The following is a 16,155-nucleotide window of genomic DNA, read 5'->3' on the forward strand; positions in this document are numbered from 1 at the left end:
TAGAGGGCGCTGTTGTCATGTATAGGCAGCGGCTGGGATGCTAAAGGCATGAGTCTGTGAACTGTACACAGCGCAGTGAGCCGCAGGACCCAGAACCGCCCCTCCCATCTCCTTCCTCAAACTGGAGTCTCCAAAGGTGACACTGCTGGTCTAGCAAAAGTCAAAAATCCTGCATCGGCAGGAGTCAGCCAGTCATAGAAAGGAACTGACCCTCTTGGATGTGTGGCTGGGAGGGGTGGGGGACAGTGGCCGTGGGTGAGTTCATTCCTGCCTTAAAGGTGTTCAGATTCAAATCATTCTTACTGTTAAAAAACTGCTGACTGCCAGGCTATGGTCCTCACCGGAAGGGTGGAGGGATCCTTGGTTCACCAGTCCTTGACCTTGGAGTCTCTGCCTCAGACACGCCCTGCTTCCAGCCCCCAGCCCCCAGCCTCCTGCTGCAGTGGGAAGACTGAGACCACCAGCAGTGTGCCCCCAACTGCACTTCTCCTGTCCTCCCAGATCGCTCCGTGGCTTCCCCCTCTGGGGAACTGTACCTGCAAGCTTTTCAGCCTCTTGCATACAGACCGCTTCCAAATTCCTTTAGATTAGGGTCGAATGAATCTAAACCCCAAAAGAATTGGAATCTGTCCTGGGTCTGTGTACTTTCAACTTCCCAGGGTAGCTAGCTTCGTTTCCTCTTACAGTAAGGACTCAAAGACTTCCTTCTATTTGCACTAAACACGTCCATTCCTCTTATGCTTGGGGGTGTGGGGGACTTCCAGCCTTCCTGGGTCTGGTGACTGATTCCCTGCACCAGCCCTGCCCCCTATCACTGTCACTCCATTGCCTCCCCCACCACCTCCCGAGGAATCATTTCCAGCCCTGCCACTCTCTTCTCCCATCCTCTCCTCTCTGCAGTCTTGTCTGAGAGAGAAGGTCTCACTCCGTTAATGAGGGTCTTAAGACTGATTCCTCCACCCTAATTTTCTACCACTACATTTTCTCCTCAGAGCAGCGAAGGAGCAAAGGTTCCCGTGGGTGGGTCAGGGATCCTTTGGGAGAGGCCGGAAAACTAGCAGGTCCTTTGAGTTTTGAGAGAACCCAGCAGTGCCCAGTTGGTTCTGGGGAGCCCAGCAAGACGCTGACCCCACCCCATCCTTGTCCCTTGCCCTAGCAGAAGATGCTGCCAGCCTCTGGCTGGATGGCCTTGGGCAAATTATTTTATTTCTCTAACAGAGCTTCCTTTTTCTCATCTGTCAGTTGGGGGTGACAGGGAGTTCCCTGGTGGCCTAGAGGTTAGGATTCTGGGCTTTCACTACCACGGCCCAGGTTCAAGCCCTGGTCGGGGAACTGAGATATCCTGCAAGCCATGTGGCTCGGCCAAAAAAAACTGGGAGTGACAGTGTCTGTCTCAGAGGGCTGCTGTATGGACGACTGAGGTTATGAGGGTGAAGTACCGTGCTTCCCACAGATGGTAAACTCATTACTGTTACCTAAAAATTGGGTTCCCCTCTTGGTGGGTGTCAAGCCAAAAGACACAACCAAGCCAAAGAGCAGGAGAAGGAAGGATTTATTACTTGCAGCAAGTAAGGAGAACACTGGAGATCTTTCCCAAAGCAGTGTCTCCCCAACAGCCAAGTTGGGGACGTTCTAAACTAAGGGTACATGCATACTCATGACAGGGCTTGAGCAGAGGAGAATTCAGCATGGAGTTGAGGCAAAAGTCAACAGAGGCCAAGCTTCAGCTGACGAAGTCACAAGGGCCAGAAAAGGTCAACATCACCATCTCTTAGGTTCCAGTCGAGCTGGTTGTTGAGTGCTTCAGGCTAATCTTTTGTTTGTTTGTTTGTTTGTTTTGTTTTGTTTTGGTGGTACGCGGGCCTCTCACTGTTGTGGCCTCTCCCGTTGTGGAGCACAGGCTCCGGACGCGCAGGCTCAGCGGCCATGGCTCACGGGCTCAGCCGCTCCACGGCATGTGGGATCTTCCCGGACCGGGGCACGAACCCGTGTCCCCTGCATCGGCAGGCGGATTCTCAACCACTGCGCCACCAGGGAAGCCCGTTCAGGCTAATCTTTACCACTGAACCAGAATTGGGAGTCTTTACAACTGATTTATTATCTTTGCCATTCTTACTTCTCTTGCCTAAGTCATTTCGTTCTTCTGTTCCCTTACGAACATTATTACTGAGACCTGTTCAAGGGCAAGCATTGTGGCCAGGCTTAGATCACAAAACGGTTTAGGCTTACATGGTTTCTCTTACGTCAAAAAACTATATCTGGGGACTTCCCTGGTGGTCCGGTGCATAAGACTCCGCGCTCCCAATGCAGGGGGCCCGGGTTCGATCCCTGGTCAGGGAACTAGATCCTGCACGCATGCCGCAACTGGGAGTCCGCATGCCGCAACTAAGAAGTCTGCACGCTGCAGCTAAAAGGTCCCGCGTGCCAAAATAAGATCCTGCGCAGCCAAAATAAATAAATAAATGAATAAAAATAAAATCTTAAGAAAAAAACACTATATCTGGAAACCCCTACCTTTTCTGCTTCTATCATCACCACACTTAGCAGAGCCCCATATATAGTTTGTGGTCTGAACAACTACAAGGGGCGTCATTCACCCAGATTATGATGTGAGGGGCATCCCCAGAATTTTAGCACATGACTGCCCTGTATGGGAAAAGGGAGATGAACTAGCACACATTTAATAAACATATCCAATTCATGCATGCATCCAACATGTATGCAAACATGCCTACATCACATTCCTCCACATCCAAACTCTAAAACAAAAGTCCCCCCAGCTACAGCCAGGCCTGGCTGCTCCCTCCTCCTGCCTGTCAAGTCTGCTCTCTGCACACACACCCTCACCAGCCCCTTCTGACTCAATCTCGTTCAACTTCACTTGCCTCCTTCCCCAGCCTAATGCTTGGGAGACCTTTCCCGTGACGTCTTTGCCATCTCCCAGTGGTGCGTAACCCCATTTTATGCTCTGCTCTTCTGGTCCTCAGCGTGTGGCACTTCCTCCGTTCACAGAGGTGGGGTTTTGCTGGAGAAGGGCACTAGACCGTGCTGCCTGCACCCTGCACAACACAAGCTGGGCGCCCTTGACTGAGGTCACATGGTAATTTAAAGTTCACCTCTGGATGACTCACTGCCACTCTCCATGGCAGCTGGCCCTGTTTCCTTTAGACACTTCTCTACACCCTCCAACTGCACTGCAAAGACGAGGCCACATCAGGAAACAGAGGTCCCTTGGAATAGATAGCTCCAGAGCTTCCTCCTCTGGTCTCTGAGAAAGTGGGGTCAAAATGTGCTAGAAATCTTGCCATTTGCAACAAGATGGATGGACCTTGAGGGCACTATGCTAAATGAAATAACTCAGACAGAGAAAGACAAACACTCTATGATCTCACAAGTGGAATCTAAAAAAATTTTTTTAATAATTTAAAAACAACTCATAGGACTTCCCTGGTGGCACAGTGGTTAAGAATCCACCTGCCGGGCTTCCCTGGTGGCACAGTGGTTGAGAGTCCGCCTGACAATGCAGTGGACGCGGGTTCGTGCCCCAGTCCGGGAAGATCCCACATGCCACGGAGCGGCTGGGCCCGTGAGCCATGGTGGCTGAGCCTACGTGTCCGGAGCCTGTGCTCCGCAACGGGAGAGGCCACAACAGTGAGAGGCTCGCGTACCGCAAAAAAAAAAAAAAAAGAATCCACCTGCCAATGCAGGGGACACGGGTTCGAGCCCTGGTCTGGGAAGCTTCCACATGCCAAAGAGCAACTAAGCCCGTGCGCCACAACTACTGAGCCTGCGCTCTAGAGCCTGCGAGCCACAACTACTGAGCCCACATGCCTAGAGCCCGTGCTCCTCAACAAGAGAAGCCACCGCAATGAGAAGCCCTTGCACCGCAAATGAAGAGTAGCCCCCGCTCACCACAACTAGAGAAAGCCCGCGTGCAGCAACGAAGACCCAACGCAGCCAATAATAAATTAATCAATTTTTAAAAAAACCTCATAGATACAGAGAACAGATTGGTGATTGCCAGAGGTGGCGGTGAGGGCTGAGTGGAATATGTGAAAGTGGTCAAAAGGAACAAACTTCCAGTGATAAGTAAGTCATGGGGGGAATTCCCTGGCAGTCCAGTGGTTAGAATTTCGTGCTTCCACTGCCATGGGCCTGGGTTCAATCCCTGCTCAAAGAACTAAGATCCCACAAGCTGCGTGATGTGGCCAAAAAATCAACAAAAAAAGAAGTCATGGGGATGTAAAGTATGGCACAGTGACTATAGTTAATAATACTGTGTTGCATATTTGAAAGTTGCTAAGGCTGTAGATCTTAAAAGTTCTCATCACAAGAAAAATGAAGGAAATGTCTGAATCTAGGACTGGGGGCAAGAAATATATGGGATGAACCTGGAGCATCTTGTAGTGCCAGAAAGTACGGAAATGCCAAAAAAAAAAAAAAGTGGCAAAAACAAAAAGCACAATGAGGGCTTCCCTGGTGGCGCAGTGGTTGAGAATCCGCCTGCCGATGCAGGAGACACGGGTTCGTGCCCCGGTCCGGGAAGATCCCACGTGCCGCGGAGCGGCTGGGCCCATGAGGCGTGGCCACTGGGCCTGCGCGTCCGGAGCCTGTGCTCCGCAACGGGAGAGGCCACAACAGTGAGAGGCCCGCGTACCACACACACACACAAAAAAAAGCACAATGAGAGTATGTCAAAGGTGGAGTGTAATTGCCCACCCCTTAAGTATGGGTAGCACATAGTGACTTCCTTCCAAAGAGGACAGTGTGGAAATCGAGAGAAAAGAGTAGCTTCAAGACAGAGAAAGCTGGGAATTCCCTGGTGGTCCAGTGCTTAGGACTCCACAAGCAGTGAAAGCTGAGGGCCTGAGTCCAATCCCTGATCAGGGAACTAAGGTCCTGCAAGCTGCGTGGTGTGGCCAAAAAAAGAAAAAGTAGAGAAACCTGACAAACACAACTTCAGGCAGGTGATCAAGGTTAACACAAGAGAGACAAACCATGTGGATAGACTATACCCTTGATATGATGTGATGAGAATGGCATTTTACTTCTGTGGTTTCCTTCCCCCAAAACCCAAACTCCAGTCTAATCATAAGAAAAACATCAGACAAATCCCACTTGAGGGACATCATACAAAACTCCTGACCAATACTCCTAAAAACTGTCAAGGTCATCAAAAACAAGGAAAGTCTGAGAAACTGTCACAGCCAAGAGGAGCCTAAGGAGGTAAGACAACTAAGTGTAATGTGCTGTTCTGGATGGGATCCTGGAACAGAAAAAGGGACATTAGGTAAAAACAAAGGAAATCTGAATAAGTGTGGGTTTTAGGTAATATTATTGTATCCATATTGGTTCCTTAATTGTAACAAATATGCTGTACTAAGATATGATATTAATTACAGGGGAAATTGGGTGTGGGTATACAGAAATTCTCTGGACTATCTTCACAATTTTCTGTAAATTTAAAACTAGTTGAGGGCTTCCCTGGTGGCGCAGTGCTTAAGAATCCGCCTGCCGATGCAGCGGACACGGAGTCGAGCCCTGGTCCGGGAAGATCCCACGTGCCGCGGAGTAACTAAGCCCGTGCGCCACAGCTACTGAGCCTGCGCTCTAGAGCCTGCGAGCCACAACTACTGAGATTGTGTGCCACAACTACTGAAGCCCGCACGCCTAGAGCCTGTGCTCTGCAACAAGAGAAGCCACTGCAGTGAGAAGCCCGTGCACCGCAACGAAGAGTAGCCCCCGCTCGCCACAACTAGAGAAAAACCCATGGGCAGCAATGAAGACCCAACGCAGCCAAAAATAAAATTAATAAAAGTTTTTAAAAAAATTAAAAAATTAAAATAAAATAAACTAAAATAAAACTAGTTGAAAATAAATAGTTTATTTTTAAAAGTAATTAAAAGCAACCCAAGTGCTGATCAATAAATGAATGGATAAAGAAGATGTGATATATATATGTGTGTGTGTGTGTGTGTGTGTGTATATACACACACACACACACACACACACAGTGGAATATTACTCAGTCACAAAAAAAGAATGAAATCTGGCCATTTGCGACAACATGGATGAACTTAGAGGGTATTATGCTCAATGCCACAAGTCACACAGAGAAAGACAAATACTGCATGAGTTCACTTATACATGGAATCTAAAAAATAAAACAAATGAACAAACATAACAAAACACAAACAGATTTATAGATACAGAGAACAAACAGGTGGTTGCTAGAGGGGAGAAAGGTGATACACATACCTTGGAGATACTTTTCTATTAGTATACAGGGAGCTTCCTTATGATTTGTTATAGCTGCAGAGTATTCCACTGCAGCGAAGTCTCGACATTTATTTATCAGCTCTTTATTGAGTTGTTTCCAATCTTTCACTACTATAAGCAATGCTACAGTGAATAACACTGCACGTATGTCATCTCATATAGTGGAAATATTTCTATAGGATAAATTTATAAAAGTGGGATATTGAGCTAAAGAGTATATATCAGTAATTCAGATACATATTAAATTCCCCTCCGTAAAGGTGATCCCAATTTACGCTCCCACCAGCAATATAAGAGTGTCTATTTCCCCATCAAGGCAGTGTGTGGTCAAACTTTTGCATATTTATAATGTGATAGAAGAAAAATGGTTTCTGACTGTCCTTGTAATTTGCATTTCTTTTTTTGCATTTGAAGCTGAGCAAATATTCATGTTTTCCTTTCATTTCATTTTCTGTGAGTGCTTCATATTCTTTGCTCATTTTTATACTGGGCTTTTGTGGTTTTTCCTTATAAAATTCTAGGAGCTATTTATATTTTAGGAAGATTTGACCTTTCTCTGCGTAGGGGCTGCAAATATTTTCCTTTGTCATCTGTGTTTCCACTAGGTTTTTAACGCTTGCCCATAGACTCTGCCCTTCGCTCCAGCAGAACCTCCCTCTCCAGGCCACCTGCCCCCTCTCACAGCCACATCCCAAAGCCCCTTTAGTACCTCACTCTTCCTGGTGACATCTGACCTCTTGGCGACATCTGACTCTATACTGAAGACTCCTCTTGTGTGTAAATAAAATTTATTCTGTCCTTTATCGACTTTAGGGGTTACACATTCTCAGTAGAACATAGAAAACACAGAAAAGCACACAGAAGAAAAGCAGAACTCACCTTATATTCCACCTCTTAGGATAACCACTTCCTGTTTATCAATGCCTATGCATGTTTTTAACTGCGTATATGTTTATTTATTTACAAAATAAATTTCTTACACTTACTCAGTTCCTTTGGGAGTGTATAACTGCACTTTCCTCCCTCTTGGATATCTCCTTGTCCCTATTCTGTCTCCACAAGGAGGTAAGCTCGAGGAGCTGACGTGGGGGGAACTTTTCCCTCCTGCCCATCCCCACAGCAGCCTCACTCTCTCTCCTGGACCCCTGGCCACGTTTCTCCTGCCCCATCCCCACCGCCTCCAAGCTTAACCACTGCCCTCACTCCTGCCCAGAGACGTCAAATTCCTGGTCTCATCGGGTCTTCAGAACCACCTTGGTGGAAACCTCAGATCATCAACCCATCACGCCAAAAGATGCTAGTTTCCCTCCTTCTCCTTGGTGAAACCAGCCAAGAGGAACGCCCAAGACTCCCCCAAGCATTGTTTCTGGCCCACGTCTTGTCCTGCGTGCACCAAACATTTCCCGAATTCGCCCTGCTGTTTGGTCTCCTGTCTTTACTCATGCTCTTCCTTGCTGTCCCCTTCCTGCAGCACGTCTCCCCACGACCAGTTCGTCACACTCTGCCCCAGCTCAGCCCCGCCTTCCCTTCCCTCCTGAGTCTCCCCCCGCAGTCCTCCCCCTTCCCTGGCTCTGTGTTCCAGGAGGCCTCCTCTGAGAAGCAGCACACGCACACCCAGGCCCCTTGCTGGCCGCGTGCCCCAGACTACCAAGGTGCTAGTCACTTCCCCTGGCAGACCATTTATCTCTCTATATTGTCATTTCCTGTTTATTCCTCTGTCACCCTGCTGACCATACACTGGGGGCAGGCCTGTCATTTTCATTGACGCATTTCGAATGCACGCACGTATGAACCTTTAATAAGTTTGTTGACCAAGGAAAGGAATGGCAGAGCCCAGCTAATGTGACCGCTCCCACATTGAACCTTCAAAGCTCTCCATCCAGGATGCCTCCTGGAGGGCCAACGTGGCCCAGCTGGAATTGGCATCCTCTTAGGTCTGATGTGCAAACTCCTCCATCTCGACTGACAGTCCTCCTATCACCCTTTTCTGATTGTCACCGAGGCCATCTCTGAACCTCAGTTTACTCATCTGTCTAGAGAGGAGAACACTCGGGAAAACTGGGAAGACCAAGTGAATGACATACTTTGTAAATGGCAAAGTGATGAATGAATATGATGTGTGGGTACATCATAAAAAAAGAGCACAACTATTCATTCAGCATGTTTTCTATACCAGGCACTGTTCTAACATCTAACTATTAATGCCTTTCATCCAAACAAATCAGCTCCCCTTTCATAGAAAAGTATACTGAGGCACAGAGCAGTTAATGACTTATTTGCCTAGGATTCCACACTGTCAGTAGAGGAGCTGGGATTTGAATCCAGACCACATAGCTCCACTTGCTTAACCACCACCCTATATTGTCTGTCTATTAAATAACAGTCTCATGTGGTCTGACAGCTGCCCTATCCAATTAATTAATTAATTGGGTTTTGTGACCCAATCATACAACCACGTTCTCCCAGCATGATTCTAACTGCAATGGTAAATCCGTAGGTAGATTTTTGTGTAGCTAACCACTTATCTCCCAAGGATGGAGACATGTTCAAAATGTAGCTCTTTAAAAAGCACCATGCCTAGGGGCTTCCCTGGCAGTCCAGTGGTTAAGACTCCGTACTTCCACTGCAAGGGGCTTGGGTTAGATCTCTGCTCAGGGAACTCCCACATGTTGCACGGTGAGGCCAAAAAAAAAAAAAAAAAAGAATCATGCCCATATTTTTTTGTTCTTTGACATTTGTATTATCAGATTCAAATAGAATAAATACTCGTCAGCTGAATTAATCACAGAGAAGTTTAAAGGCATCTGTTTTGTCGTACTTGACATGGACTTACTTCGGTGGTACTGACAGACATATATCCCCAATCCCACCATTCCAGCCCCTCCAAGCATCCTGAGGATGAGGTTTCCATGCCCTTCCCTTGTTTTCAGAATCTCCTCACCAAGAGAGAGATGGGGATGAGGAAGGGGAGGGAAGAGGCCACCCTGGGTACAGGAGAACAGAGATAGAGTTTTGGTGGACCCTTCTGTGTCTATGACTCAGGGGACAGGCTCTGCTCCCCTGGACTGCCTTGGGGGAGGGCATAGCAAGGTCACGTCCACGTACATAGTTTCCCTGGCCCTCCTCCTTTGCCTGTCCTGTTCCCCCTCCCCTCATCCTTGACACAAAGCACTATGGGGGCCAGAGAAAGGAGAGGGGGCAGAAAGAGCCCAGCACTGGATACCCAAGGAGAGACTGAGGACAGAAAAGAGGATGCCCGCCCCCAGGGCACAGCTAGAAGCAAGAGGCCTGCCTCCTGGCACCATGCCCCCTAACTGCCAGGACGCACAGCCTTTACTTCTGGGGGTCCAGAAACTTGAGGGAGGTTGGGAGGGAAAGAGAGGGCGAAAGATGGAAGAGACTTAGGTCCAGAGAAAAAACGTAGAGGTGAAGGGGACCAATGTATGTTCCATTATTAAATGATAGATATGGAGAATAAAAAAAGATGCAGAGGACAGCAATTCTGTAGTGTAACATAATACTTCCATGTGTTCACCACCAAGATTAGACAGTGTTAACATTTTGCCATACTTCCTTTAGTTTTCTTCATTTTTAAATTTTTGTTTGTTTATTTATTTATTGGCCGCACTGTGCAGCATGCAGGAACTTAGTTTCCTGACCTGGGATTGAACCCATGCCCCCTGCAGGGGAGGCGAAGAGTCTCAACCACTGGACCGCCACGGAAGTCCCTAGTTTTCTTCATTTTTTTTTAAAAGGGATAATACATTAGAGACGCTGCTATAATCCCCTCCCCAAACCTATGAACCATCATTTCCTCTCCCTTCTCCCTTAGAGGGAGATATTCCTCTGGAGTCCTGTCTCTCCCTTCTATGTTGTGGTTTTCTGTGTGTTGTTTTTTTTTTTTTTTTTTTTTGCGGTACGCGGGCCTCTCACTGTTGTGGCCTCTCCTGTTGCGGAGCGCAGGCTCCGGACGCGCGGGCTCAGTGGCCGTGGCTCACGGGCCCAGCCGCTCGGCGGCATGTGGGATCCTCCCGGACCGGGGCACAAACCCGTCTCCCCTGCGTCGGCAGGCGGACTCTCAACCACTGTGCCACCAGGGAAGCCATCTATGTTTTTACTTTTACTACATGGGCATACGTAGGTATGTATCCACAAGAATATGTCCTATTGCTCATGTGTCCTGCATTTTTACATACATGTTATGATTTGACCTATATTCTTTTGCCACTTGGTTTTACCTTAACATAACATTTTTGAAACTTATCCCTGTTGATACGTGTGTTAGTGCATTCATTTTATCTGTGTGTTAGTGCATTCATTTTATCTGCTGTATGGTATTCCACTTTGATTACGTTTACATTTCTGTTCTCCTGTAGGTAGACATTGAAGTTGTTTCCAGTTGTTTTTGTTATTACAAAAACCATGAAAGGACATCCTCATACATGTCTCCCTGTGCACATCTGTGAGAATTCCACTAGAGTCACACCTAGAAGTAGAACTGCCGAGTTCCAAAGGAAATGTGTGTTTCCAGCTTTACCAGATATTGCCAAATTGCCCTCTAAAACAATTGTGTCCAATACTCCATGAATTTCTGCTTCTGAGGGGTGTGAAATGAGAGCTCTTTCTGGATATAATTTGCACTTCCCCATGAGCTAAGGTGGGTAAGTAGCTTTTCACATTTATGGACCACTCATGTTTCCTCTTCAGGAAATGACCTGCCCATATCTTCCGTTCACTTTTCTGTGGGGTGTGTGTGTGTGTGTGTGTGTGTGTGTGTGTGTCCTTTTCTTACTGATTATAAAAGTACTTTATTTATGATTGATACTAAATCTTTTTCAGTTATGTGGATTGCAAATCTCTTCTCCCAGTCTGTGGGGGACTGTCTTTCACTCTGTGGTGTCTTTTGTTATTTAAAAGTTTTTAATTATTACTGAAGCTGGGTGACTGATACATGGGGGTTCATTATACTGTTATCTCTATTTTTGTGTAATTTTGAAAATTACCCTAACAAAAAGATTTGTAAAAATCTATAGAACAAATAATTCTCTATCATCCCAAATTCCTAACGATCATGTCCTATATTTCATAGTTTTACTTTCCACATTCAGGTCTCTAATGCCACTGGAATTTACTTTTGTAGTTGGTGTGCCAGAGGATCAAATATTCTCTTTCCCTCATAGATGGCCAGCTGTCCCAGTTCTATTTCTGATCCTGTATGTCCCTTCTCCTCTGACCAGAAATTTCTCCTCTGTACCATATATCCTTAGGTCTGTTTCTATGCTCTCTATTCTGTTCCTTAGTCACTGTGTCTATTCTTACATTTTGCCACAGTTTTAATTCCCATATTACCAGATTGGCCAGAGTAGTACCTCTCAGGCCAAATTGGTATCCCTTCTTCTTTTTCTTCTTCAGATCATGTGGCTCTTCTTGGTCCTTTTTCTTCCCATATAAATTTTATGATCAGCTTACCCAATTCCAGAAAGGAAAAACCCAACACTGTTGGTTTAATAGGAATCGTGTTGAATTTCCAGATTCATCTGGGGGAGAACCAACATCTTTTTAACATAATACCTTCCCGACCATTACCTTGGCACGTCCATGTACGAGGTCTTCTTTTCTGGTCCCTATGTAAGAATTTGTATCTGTTTTCTCCATGAGGGTCTTGCTCAGTCTTTGTTAGATTTTCTTCCTGGGGCCTGGGGGGTTTACTGCTCTCCCCCTACCCCGCGGCCACATCAACTATGCCAGGTGCGTCTCTCCTTACCCCCTACCCCTGGCCCTTGGTCCACTCCCTCCCCTCCCACTATCCAGGGGGCAGCTGTCCTGCTCCAACAGCTGACTAGTCCTGTGAGGGCTTGCAGAGTGGACACGGCTCCTACCTCCCACCTCGGGGCCCGTCAGCTGAGTCTGGGGCAAGGCACAGTTGTTTCCGTGGGAACAATGAGCTGCATTCTGTACAGGCCCCTCTCTGGGCTTCCCTCCCCCTGGCCAGAGCAACTGTTCTTGTGGGTAAGGAAGGGCCCCACCTGTCAGCTCTAGTTACTCTTTCAGGCAACATCCAACTCCCTGACCCCTTTTCTTTGTGTCTTATGAGCCTGTCTAGTGTGTGTCTTATGGCCCAATTGCCTGTTCATGGGTCTGTCGCTGCCTGGAACTGGTACAGGGCAGAAGAATGGTGGTCATGGGAAGGGACCGTCCCTCTCTAACCTCAGCGGACCTGCCGTTCCCACAGTTTTCTCTTAGTTGTCGCCACATTCAGGCCCCAAATCCTAAAATTGCCCCACTCAGGTAGATTAATGACTACAGTCCCAGGCAGAGAGGTGTTGTGATAGGGGACAGGGCTGGAACTCTGCCCTTCCCCACCGACAGTTCTATACCCGGCTGGCCTCCACACCTGCACCTCAGCACCTGCTCCCCTCAGCACTGCCTGCCCTGGATGGGGCCTCCCTGGCCTCTTCTCAGAATCTTTGTTTGGGGGTGAGCACTGCCCTCAACCTCCCACAACAAGGAAGGGCTGCAGGCCAGTGCTGGTCCCCCAGGGGTGACGACAGGGCACTGGAACATGGCAGAGCCAGGACACAGACCTCCATTGCTTCTTCAGGCATTAACTGAGCCCCAGCACCCGCTCTCAGTAGCTGTTCCTGAGTGTCAGGATGCCTCATAGCAGGTCTTCAAGGAGCAGCCAGTAGGGCTGGCCTCAGACAGGATGTGCTGGGAGGAACAACTCAAAAATATGGAAGGAAGGAAACTTTTTTTTGTAAATTAAAAAAAAAATCTTTGGGATTTCCCTGGCAGTCCAGTGGTTAAGACCCCATGCTTCCAATGCAGGGGGCGTAAGTTCGATCCCTGGTTGGGGAACTAAGATCCCACATCTTAGTGTGGCAAAAAAAAAAAAAATTATGGAAATATAGTTGATTTACATTGTGTTAATTTCTGCTGTACAGCAAAGTGATTCAGTTATACAGTACATATATATATATATATATATATATATATATTCTTTTCCATTATGGTTTATCCCAGGATATTGAATATAGTTCCCTGTGCTATACAGAAAGACCTTGTTGTTTATCCATCCTATATATAATAGTTTGCATCTGCTAATCCCAAACTCCCAATCAGGAAGGAAACTGTTGTTTATTGAACACCTTCTAGAAGCCAAGCTCTGGACTTGGTAATCTCCCATCTCTTGATCCTGTCAGAGGCAGGTTCTATGATGATTCGCGTTTTAGGGAGGAGGCCCGCTGCACAGCACAACTCCAGGGGGGTCACTCCTGCCCCCAGCTGCACGGTGTGCAGTCTGCTCCGGCATCCAGAGTAGCCCAGAGAGGGTCCCAGAGCTGGCATGTGAATCCAGATTGGAGTGACCTTCAGAAGCACTCTTCATCTCCCTGTTTGGGTCCAAGCAGAGTGAGTGGCTGTGCAGTACAATGGTTTGAACCCTGGCATGGAGACAGCAGAAAGGGGTGGCAGGAGTGGAAGGCCCAGTGCTCACAGGTCTCGCGAGAACCCATTAGCTCTATTAACAGCTCTCACCACCGCATCCTCAGTTTGCCCATCTGTTTGTCTGTCACACTGTTGACTGCTAGTGTGTGAGTCCTGTGTCCTCCTCACCAGCTACACACTTGTTGTTGACATGAATGGCCCAATTAAATGATGTCTATGTATGGAGGGGGGGGTCCCCAGGACACCTCTGTATGGCCCTGAGGATCTGGGGAGAGGATCACGAACGAGGACCTCAGGGGTCACTTACTGCTCAGCCCACAGCCCTCAACTTCACAAGTTGGCACCCAAACACATTTTTTTTTTTTATTGCCTTTAAGGAACAGGGTGTTTGACCAGTTTCCTCCCTGGCCAGGAGAGTGTTGGAGGCAGGGGTCAGAACTGTGAGTGAAAGATCCATTATACAAGGCTAAATCAGGAACTAGAAGGAACTGCTCTCCAGTAGCTTTGTTGCCGGAAGGGATGGTTATCTTTCCTGGACAGGCTGAGGAAATCCTTTACTGCCTTGGGGCAGGCCAGGGGATGGGATTAATCCCAGGTGAAGGTGGGAAGGAGATGAAGAAGTGAGTTAATCCCAGGGTGGGACGAGGGGTAGAAAATAAACTAAAACCAGATCCAGGCCCTGGACACAGCTGCTGCCCCTCCCCCACCTCCCTTCCCAACTCCCTCTGGGGTTTCCTATTGTTACCAGAGACAACATCCTGTTTCCTTTACCTGCCTTACTGTCCCAGGCCCCTGTAGCCCCCTACTGTCTCAGGGAGCAGGGATGGGACAGAAGTCTGGCCCCAGACCCAGGGTCCAAGGATCTCACAACTGGAAGATCTCACAGCAGTTGGAAACTGACCTGGGAGGTATGGGGTGCAACTTACCCAAGGTCACAGCATTGCAGATCTAGGCCAGCACTTGGGCGCGCCTCCACGGTTCTCTCAGTTCTCTCGAGATTACACACTTTGAAGGTTCCCAGAGGGAACCTGACTTCCCCTCCCTTAGGCTCAGCATGGTCAGTTCCTCCCCTCCAAATGCCTCTCTCCTGTTGACTGTGGCCCGCAGGATTCACACACATCCTAGGAATGTGTTTGGATCCACGGAGTTCTGGGACTCAGTAGCACAGGCTCTAGGACAAGCAGGCCTGGGTTTGGATCCCATCACAGAACCTTTATTTATTTATTTATTCTGACAAGAAATGTTTATTGCCGAGCACTAGGGACACAGCAGCAGACAAAATAGACATAAGTTCCTACTCTCACGGAGTTTACATTCTAGCGAGGGAGGCAGATAATCAGCAAGATAAGGAAGGAAGATACACAGCCTGTCAGAAGGATTTGCTGAGGAGATAAATAAAGCAGAGGAGGGGATGGAGAGAAGGCAGCAAGAGATGGGGTGGAGGGAATGTACTGTTAAATAGGATGGATGGGTCACATCTGGGCAAAGACTTAAAGGAGGTGAGAGGTGGAGCCATGTGGATACCTGGAGAAAGAACTTTGTAAGCAGAAGCAATAGTACGTGCAAAGGCCCTGAGGAGGAAACATGTCTGGCACAGTTAAGAGCAGCAGGAGGCCAGTGGGGCAGGCAGAGTGAGAGAAGAAAGGACTAGAAGTTGAATCAAAAGCCAGGGGGAGGTCAGACACCGAGGGCCTTACAGGTCACAATTAAAGCCTTTGGCTTTAACTCTGACTGGAAAGGGAGCCAAAAGGACAGGATCTGACTCATGTTTTAGAAAGATCATTCTGGCCACTGTGTGGAAAAGAGAAACGGGAACACCAGTTAGGAGGCTACTACAATAATTCTTGTGAAAGATGACAAATGCTCAGATGACGGTAGTCAGGGCAGCACTGGTGAGAAGTGGGGAGATTCTGAATATTTTGAAAGCAGAGCCACCAGGATTTACGAAAGTGGGTAGTGAACTGTGATACGAAGAGAGAGGTCAAGGATAAATTCTAGGATTTTGGCCAGAAGTAACTAGAAAGAGGCAGTTGCCACTGACAGATAAGGGGAAAGCCTGAGGGAGGGGCAGGTCTGAGGGGGAGACTCGGCCATTTATCTGCTGTAATTCTGAGTAAGTTGCTTAACCCCTCTAAACCTCAGTTTCCTTATCTGTACAGAGGTCATAATCGTCATTCCCCTGCAGAGCGATGGTGAGAATTGAGTGAGATCATGAACTCACAGGCATGATGCACATACATACTCAACACACGTTCCACCCACAGCCCAGGGATGACATTGACCATCACCGCTCCTCAGGAAGGGACAGGAGGGAAAGGAAGACCATACCTGCACATCTGTACTTTGGCTCCTCTCCTGGCCCAGCTTCCTCCAGGAAGAATGGGGACAGACCTTTTCGACAAAATTGGAAGTTTTCTTCCTTCAGGGTCT

This window comes from Kogia breviceps, chromosome 10 (genome assembly GCF_026419965.1).
Source record: "Kogia breviceps isolate mKogBre1 chromosome 10, mKogBre1 haplotype 1, whole genome shotgun sequence".
In the NCBI taxonomy this organism is placed as follows: domain Eukaryota; kingdom Metazoa; phylum Chordata; class Mammalia; order Artiodactyla; family Physeteridae; genus Kogia; species Kogia breviceps.